The sequence below is a fragment of the Myotis brandtii genome, unplaced genomic scaffold (genome assembly GCF_000412655.1).
Source record: "Myotis brandtii unplaced genomic scaffold, ASM41265v1 scaffold1920, whole genome shotgun sequence".
NCBI classification, from domain to species: Eukaryota; Metazoa; Chordata; class Mammalia; order Chiroptera; family Vespertilionidae; genus Myotis; species Myotis brandtii.
Window position 1 is genome coordinate 137,094 of NW_005357160.1, and position 9,309 is coordinate 146,402.

The 9,309-nt window shown below is 42.8% G+C and overlaps 1 protein-coding gene across 9 annotated transcripts in view; it reads right to left on the reverse strand.

Annotated features, from left to right (window-relative positions):
• UXS1 (UDP-glucuronate decarboxylase 1) overlaps positions 1-9,309 on the reverse strand; it is a 94,980-nt gene that overhangs the window by 60,119 nt on the left and 25,552 nt on the right. Inside the window, exons 1-2 of one of the 9 annotated variants that reach the window (XM_014538531.1) lie at positions 7,426-7,551; positions 6,718-6,773 (exon numbers count right to left, since the gene is read on the reverse strand). The exons of the other annotated variants lie outside the window; for them this stretch is intronic. The gene's annotated coding sequence lies outside the window, so the exon portion shown is untranslated. Of the gene's footprint in view, positions 1-6,717; positions 6,774-7,425; positions 7,552-9,309 lie in introns of those variants that run through there. 9 annotated transcript variants of the gene reach the window in all.

Consider the following 9,309-nt stretch of genomic DNA (forward strand, 5'->3'; position numbering starts at 1 on the left):
TTTTTAGTGTAAAAATATCTATGATGTTAACACCTTCAGCAAATTTGACATATGAAGTTTTGAAGCTTGTTGTCAATACAACAAAATAGCATACATATCAAATCACATATATATCACCAATTGTGTAACTCCATCTATTGAAAAAAACCCGCACAGCCTTAACCGGTTTGGCTCAGCGGATAGAGCGTCGGCCTGCGGACTCAAGGGTCCCAGGTTCGATTCTGGTCAAGGGCATGTACCTTGGTTGCGGGCACATCCTCAGTGGGGAGTTTGCAGGAGGCAACTGATCGATGTTTCTCTCTCATCGATGTTTCTAACTCTCTATCCCTCTCCCTTCCTCTCTATAAAAAAATCAATAAAATATATTTTAAATAACACACAGACATAGTGCATAATGTAAAGGCAGGGGAAAGACCCATTTCACATTTTCCCAATAAAACATTTAATTTTTCTGGCCATTATTTTACAAAGATGTTTTTCCAGTCAATACATCTTAAGTTTGTGTTTTTTTTTTTCTGGAACTCTTCCAGTTATCCAGTGTATTGGAAAAAATGTCACTTTCCCAAAGAAAATATTTGCCTTCTAGGAAGATAGCCACAAGCATAGACCAAACTCCAGGCAAAGTCTGGTCCAGAGGTAAGGCTCCTATTCTGGGCGTCCAAAAGCCCAATGGAAAATGGAAGCTTGTCCAAGACCTCCGACTCATTAATGAAGCAGTCATCCCTAGACATCCTGTAGCCCCAATTCCAGAGGATACTGAATGGTTCCAGTCCTAGACTGAAGGATGCCTTCTTTTATGTACCTTTGCATCCTGACTCCCAGTTTCTTTTTGCATTTGAAGATCCCTCAAGCCAGTCTACCCAATTAACTTGGACTGTTTTGACCCAAGGTTTATAGATCGTCCCCTTGTTTGGTCAGGCCTTAGCTCAGGATTTATGCCAATCTGAGCATCCACAGACTAAAGTTATACAGTATGTCGGTGGCATTCTGTTATGTGGCCCCTCAGAGGAGATCTCTCAAGAAGGTACAAGAGCTTTGCTTAACTTCCTGGCAAAAAGAGCATATAAAGTCTCAAAGTCCAAGGCACACCTTTGCCAGACATCTGTAACATATCTGGGCTTGGTTTTAACAAAGAGAAGGAAGGCTCTGGGGGAAGGTAGGGCCAAGCCTATTTCTTCCTTCCCTCTGCCCCATGTCTTAAAACAACTCAGAGGCTTGGGGGCATTACTGGATTTTGTAGATTATGGATCCCAGATATGCAGGGCCTGCCTGTCCTCTAAATGAGATGATCAAAGAAGCACAGAAAGAGAATTTAACTCTTCTGGAGTGGGAGCCAGCAGCTGAATTGGCTTTTAAACTCAAGCAGGCCCTCCTTCAGACTCCAGCCCTGAGCCTTCCCACCAGCCAGGATTTCAATCTATACATAACTGAGAGGGAGGCATGGCCCTAGGGGTCTTATCTCAGCTCTGAGGCCCTGTACAGCAACCAGTGGGATACCTGAGTAAGGAATTAGACATCATAGCCAAGGGCTGGCCAGCTTGTCTCCGAACAGTAGCAGTGGTAGTCCTGCTGCTACCAGAAGCTACCAAATTAACACTGGAGGAGACTTAACTGTCTGCACCCCCATGTGTCTAACCTCTTAACCTCTAAGGGAGGACTCTGACTCTCAGACAGCCGTCTCCTCAGATACCAGGCACTTTTATTAGAGGGGCTGGCTGTCCAATTAAAAATGCCCCACACTGAATCCAGCCACCTTCCTTCCCGAGGATGGTGAAGACATAGGCATGACTGTGAGCAGATTATACTTTAGACTCATGCAGCAAGGGAGGACCTAAGAGAAACCCCCTTAGAGAACCCAGAGTTAATACTCTTTACAGATGGACACTCCTTTGTGGAGCAAGGGGTCGGGAAAGCAGGCTATGCGGTTATAACCTTTGACATCACTATTGAAAGTCCACCCCTCTCTCCTGGGACTGGTGTCCCGTTGGCAGAGCTGACTGCCCTCACAAGAGCCTGAGGTAAGCCAAGGTCAGAGAGCAAACACTGACACAGACTCAAGTATGCAGATTTGGTTCTCATGCCCAGGGGGCTATTTGGGAGGAAAGACGCTTCCTGACGGCCAAGGATCTCCCACTAAATACCATAAGGAGATCGACAGGCTGCGATCAGCAGTCTCCCTTCCCTTAGAAAGGGCAGTCATACACTGCCGAGGACATCAGAAGGGCATGGACGAGGTTTCAGAAGGAAGCAGGAAGCTGACCTAGCTGCCAAGGCACTACCAGGGAGCCAGAAACTGAGAACATGGGCAACCTTTAATCTGGGAGGACTCTCTTAGAGAATTAAGCTGGAAAGGATGGGCCTTGCTCGGGGACACTCTCTGCATACCCCGGAATGGATACAAACTGAGGAAGGTAAACTACTCCTCCCCGAGGCAGTAGATGGAAAGTTATTCGAACCCTACACCAGGCCTTCCACCTGAGGAGTGATGAGACCCATCTCATATGCAGGACTCTCTGGAGAACTACCCAGTAGGTCATTAGGGCCTGTGAGATACACCAAAAGAATAATCCTCACAATAAAAAGCTTGCCCTTCCAGGAACTCAAAGGACAGGAAAATACCCTGGGCAAGACTGGCAGATTGATGTGACCCATATGCCTAAATCAAAAGGGGATCAGTAACTCCTCGTGTAGGCAGACACTCGCTGATTGGGTGGAAGCATTCCCTTGCCGGACTGAGAAGGCACAAGAAGTAGTTAAAGCCCTTGTCTCGGTAATGGTTCCCCATTTGGGTTGCCTAGGACCCTCCAAAGTGACAATGGCCCATCATTTAAAGCAAGTGCCACCCAGGGGGTTTCAAAGGCTTTGGGGAGTCAATAGCATTTACATTGTGCTTGGAGACCACAGTCCTCAGGGAAGGTGGAGAAAGCTAATGATCTTAAAGAGACATCACAGAAAGCTCACCCAGGAGACTCACCTTCTCTGGCCCACAGTGATCCCCATACATAGCATTACTCAGAATTAGAAACACTCCTCAAAACCTAGGCCTTAGTCCTTATGACAGCGGTTCTCAACCTGTGGGTCGCGATCCCTTTGGCGGTCGAACGACCCTTTCACAGGGGTCGCCTAAGACCATCCTGCATATCAGATATTTACATTATGATTCAATATAGTAGCAACATTACAGTTATGAAGTAGCAACGAAAATAATTTTATGGTTGGGGTCACACCATGAGGAATTGTATTTAAAGGGCCAGAAGGTTGAGAACCACTGCCTTATGAGATGCGTTATAGCCATCCATTCCTCACCAATGAGCAGTTATTGGACAAGGAAACAACTGCACAGGTACAGGTATTACTGCCCTGGCCAACTCTCAGCAGAAACTGGCATTTCCCGCTTCTCCCCTGGAGACTCAGTATTGGTGAAGTCTCTCCCTTCTCTCTCATCCACCCTCAGTCCTCTTTGGGAAGGGCCATATACACTGATGCTGTCTACACCCCAGCATTCAAGGTCAACAGAATTGACTCCTGGATTCACCACTCGAGAGTGAAAGTTTAGGCAGTGGGTGAGACCGAGGAGGAAGGACCAGGAGGAAAATCTAGCAACACAGGATCAGGGTGACCAGTACTCCTGTGAGCCCCTGGAGGATTGAAACTTCTCTTCCGGAAGACCCCTGGAGAATCCACAGATACCAGATAAGTAAAATGTTCTGGTATCTCTGGTTAGTCATTCTCTTCATCTCCTTAATAGTTCTTATCTTTCTTTTTTTGAGGGTCGCCAAAACCCTAGAATAATTCCTGGGGGACCCATTTTCTGCCCCTGCTGGGACCCTGAATATCTTAACTAATCTCTTGAAGCCTTGTGGAAACCAGGGCAGGAGAGCATATTCCAAACTGAGCATCAGGGTCCTGATTACCTAGTCCTTACTAATAATACCGCCCCCACCCCCTCCGCCCAAGCCGCCGCCTCCTCCTCCTCCTCCTCCTTCTCCTCTTACTGTGCACGCAGGTCTACCCCATACCTCCTGATCATCTCCTAAGTCCTCACCATCTTTCTCAAACCCTCAACCTAGCACATCACCTCCTCAACACCACCAACCCATCTCTCTCAAGAGAGACTGTTGGCTCTGTCTTCCCCTCTCATCAACTAGCGGGCTGTGGTGGGTGGGCAGGGCCTCCCTCTGAGAGGGAAGCCTGGGTCCCGGGTGCCTGCCGGAGGGAAGCCAGTGCTGGCAGCAGGGGAAGGAAGGCCTACTCTTGCACAAATTTCGTGCATCAAACCTCTAGTCTCTAATAAGGAATTAAATCCAAAATATAGAAAGAATTCACACAACTCAATAACAAAAAAACTGATTTAAAAATGTGCAAAGGATATGAATAGACGTTTTTTGAAAGAAGACATATAGATGGCCAGCAGGTACATAAAACGATGCTCAACATCATTAATCATCAGAGAAATTTAAATCAAAACCACAAAGAGATATCACCTCACACCTGTCAGAATGACTATGTCAAAAAGACAAGAAATAAGTATTGGGGAGGATGTAGAGGATTGCTGTGCACTGTTGGTGGAAAAGTAAATTGGAGTGGTACTGTGGAAAACACTATGGAAGTTCCTCCAAAAATTAAAAGTGCAACCACCATGTGATTTAGCAATTTGTCTTCTGGGTATTTATCCTATAAAGATGAAAAACACTATTGGAAAAGATATATGCACCCCTATGTTCACTGCAGCATTATTTACAATAACCAAGATATGGAAAAAGTGGATGAATATAAAAAGCAGTTGTGGTACATATATACAATGTAATACTACTCAGCCATAGAACAATGAAATCTTGCCATTTGTGACAACATGAATGGATCTTGAGGCTATCATGCCAAGTGAGATAAGTCAGACAAAGAAAGGTAAATACTGTGTGATTTCACGTCTATTTGGAATGTAAAAAACAAAACAAATGAATAAGCAATACAAAACAAAAATCATACACACAGAGAACAGGCTGGTGTTTGTCAGATGGGAAGGGGATTGGGTGATGGGTGTAATGGGTGCAGGGAGTCAATTGTATATGGTAATGGATGTTAACTAAACTCACTGTGGCAATCACTTTGTAGTGTACATAAGTATTGAATTATTAAGTTGTAAGCCTAAAACTAATACAATGTTATATGCCAAGTTTACCTCAATTTTTTTAAAGTACAAAGAACATCAGGAAAATATCAAAGGAAATTCTATAATTCTCACATTTAAGAATATCTTGTGTGTAAGCCTTGCCATATTGGTAAGTTATTGATTCACTTTTCACAGATAAATAGTATTATTCTCTAAAGAAAATTATTGCTGATGGACAGACTTTTTTTGTGTGTGACAAACATAAAACCTGTAGTGGGTTATTTCTATTTTTTTAAGCTTCATTAAAATCTCAAATTATGCTAGTTATATCAAATTCTAGCTCTCATCCATTGGAATTTTACAAGCAGTATAATTTCAACACTGAATCATGGCAAGAAGGATTTTAAACACAAATAACCTTTTATTACTATCTGAATCTGTTTAAAATACTAACAACTTTTACTCTAGTACGAGTTGAAATTAATAAATTTCCTGATTACATATAAACTACCAATTAAAGAAAAGAAGAAAATGAATAAACACATTTTGATTGATGAATTTTATCTATCCTTATTCCTCTTTAATCATATAATGAAAACACTTAAATCAAAGACAAAAAATTGCTCTCCAATTCTTTCCTTTTATCCTGGACTTGATAAAAAGCTTATACAATGCTGATGCACATCATCTGAACTCATCACAAGAAAAGAAGAAAAGATTACATAAACTTAATGAATGTTATTATCGTTCTTTTATAAGCATCTAAGACCCAATTGTTACTCCAAAAATATAAAGTTTTCCTAATACAATAGAGGAAAATGTCCTAGTGTCTGAAGCTCAACTGTTTAAGAGAAAAAACTGCAACAGAATCACCCTCAAAGGGTGAAGAAAAAGTTTCTTTGCAATCTGATTTAAATAAAGTTTCCACCATATTACACAATTCTTCACTGCCAGCCACATTACCTGGACTCAATTCTGAAAACTTCCTGATATATTTTGGTGAAAAAAGCAATTAAATGGCTCAAAATGACAGATTACAAACCATAATTTCTTATAGGACTTACATATGATACTAGGTTTCATACCCTTTGAAGTCTTTTCTTGGTTTGCAAATAATTCTCTGAGACTAATCAATATAGGCTAGAAACCATCTGACCACCTTGTATGGGATTAAATTTCAGGAATTTATTTAGAAATGCTCAAGATTTAGAAAAAGAAGATCCTCTCTTCTCCCAATGTTCTGACCACCTGGGTATTACACTCAAATGCAGAAAAACAAAAACATTTATGTAGACATTTATTTAGATCATCATAGTTTCTAAAAATCAAACTCATAGCCCAGCCAATGTGGTTGAGCATCGACCTATGAACCAGGAGGTCACAGTTTGATTTCTGGTCAGGGTACATGCCAGGGTTGCAGACTCAATCCCCAGTGTGGGGCATGCAGGAGGCGGCCGATCAATGATTCTCTCTCATCAATGATGTGTGTGTATGTATGTGTATGTGTGTGTGTGTGTGTGTGTGTGTGTGTGTGTGTGTATCCCTCTCACTTCCTCTCTGAAGTCAATAAAAATATATAAAAATTAAAAAATAAAAATCAAACTCACAGAGGATATTAAAAGAACTTTTAACACAGGATCATTGGTTGGGCTCAGGAAGACCTCTGAAAAAGTAAATTTAAATAAATATATACATACATCCACACACAAATAATTTCCCATCCTGGAGAAAAATACATAGCTTTCATCAGAAATAGTTCTTGACAGCCCTGCCATGTGGCTCAGTTGGTTGGAGAATCATCCCAATGCACCAGGGTTGCGGGTTATATCCCCGATAAGGGGAATCAACCAGTGAATGTATACATAAGTGGAACAACAAATCAATGTCTCTCTCACCTTCTCTCTCTCAAAAATAATAAAAAATATTTTTTTAAAGAAATAATTCTTGACAACTAAACTATAGAAAAATGATCATTCACTACTGCCTGAAATTTGGCTGAATAGAAGTCTTACAATTACGGATTTAAAGAAGAAGCCACATGAGACTGATAGGAAGGGCAAAGATGTGGAACAGACTGGTCCCACACCCACATGTGGTGATTAAAAATTGGGAGGAATATCTCATTTCCAAAGGTTGCCTCCTGAATTGCAAGGGGTCCCAGCCCCACACCAGGCCCCCAGCTCAGGGTTCCAATGCCAGGAAAAGAAGTCCCCATATCTTCTGGCTATGAAAACCAGCATGGACTGCAGCTGAGGGAGACAGAGGTTACTGGAGTCCCAGGAAGTTCCTCTTAAAGGGCCTGTGCACAGACTTACTAGGACACCCTCCTTCTGAGTTTTAGTATTGGGGCAGCAGCTTGAAAGGCACCAGAGACACACAGGGAGGAACTGAATTGTCCGGCATCAGAGCAAGAGCTGGAGGGGCAGCTTTCTCCTAGACGGAAGTGCGAACGGGGGCCATTGTTCCTTTTTGAGAACCCCCCAAAGATCTGGCAGGCTGGTTCCATATTACAGGCTGTATCAACCTGGCTCACACTACCCACCCCATCCTGGTAAGTCCCTGAGACACTGCCCCACCCAACTTGTGGGTCCACCCAAGTTGTTTCCAGTGGCTTTTCCATACGAATGGCCTGTCTTGGCTCATCCTTCAGACTTTCCTAAAATCTCTCAAACAAGCAACATCTGGCCTTAGTGTGCATCTCTTGCTAAGATACCCCAGGCCCAGCAGTAGCAGCAGCCAGTCTTGGCTCACAACCTGGACTCAGCCAGGCACCTCCAAATCCAGAACAAGTAGCAGCCATTTACAGATTGCTTTATAGCTCATGCCAGCTGGCCCTGGGCAGAACACAGGTACTGGCTGACCTTGGCCTGCACCTTCTGGGAGGCCGCAGAGCCAGTGCATCCAGTGGACAACTTCATACCACAATGAAGCATCACCCAACCCCAACCACCTCCACAAACAACACACTCAAGTGGTAGACTCAGTGGGCACCAAAGCCACTACAATAAGTCCTGTTCTATGGGGCGGGCTGATTCTCCACAGTGATCCTCCACTGTGGTCCAACATAGGAGGTCGGTGGATACAGCCAATCCTTGCAGCTGATCATTTCAGGGGTAAATGCCTCTCACTGACATGCCAACAGCAACCTAGGCCCACACGAAGAACACACCTTGAGTGCCCAGGGCGGGGCGGGGGAAGGGGGGACTAGCCTGTGTCACTGGGCCATACAGAATATCGATATTAAGCCACTCTACCAAGTCCAGGAGATATTGCAGCTCTACCTAATACATAGAAACAAACAAAGGGAGGCTTCCAAAGAGAAGAAACAAAAAACATGTCCCAATGGAAGAACAGAACACAACTCCAGAAAAAAAAAAAAACAACACTAAAAAAAGCAGAGACAAGCAATTTACTACATGCAGAGTTCAAAACACTGGTTATAAGTATGTTCAATGAACTTAGTGAAAACTTCAACAGCACAAAAAGGGTGAGACAAAAATGAAGCATATACTAACTAAAATGAAGAATAATTTACAGGGAATCAACAGGACAATAAATGAAGCCATGAATCAAATCAGTGATTTGGAATATAAGAAAGCAAAAAACACCCAATCAGAACAGTGAAAGGAAAAAAAGAACAAAAATGAAGATATTTTAAGAGCTTCTGAGACAACTTCAAGTATATCAACATTTACATCATGGTGTGCTGGAAGGAGAAGGGAGCAAGAAATTCAAAACCTATCTGTAAAAATACTGAAAGAAAACTTCCCTAACTTGGTGAAAGAAACAGGCATACAAGACCAGGAAGCACAGAGAGTCACAAACAAGATGAACCCAAAGAAGCCCACACCAAGACACATCATAATGAATCTGCCAAAGAATAAAGACAAAGAATCTTAAGAGCAGGAAGAGAAAAGAAGTTAGTTACCTATAGGGAGTTCCCATAAGACTGTCAGCTGATTTCAACAGAAACCTTGCAGGCCAGAAGGGAGTGGCTAGAAATACTCCAAGTGATGAAAAACAAGATCCTAAAACCAAGATCACTCTAGCCTACAAAACTATCATTTAGAATCTATGGACATATAAAAAGCTTCCTGGACAAGAAAAAGGTAAAGGAGTTCATCACCACACAACCAGATTATATGAAATGGAAGGAAGGAAGGAAGGAAGGAAGGAAGGAAGGAAGGAAGGGAGAAAGG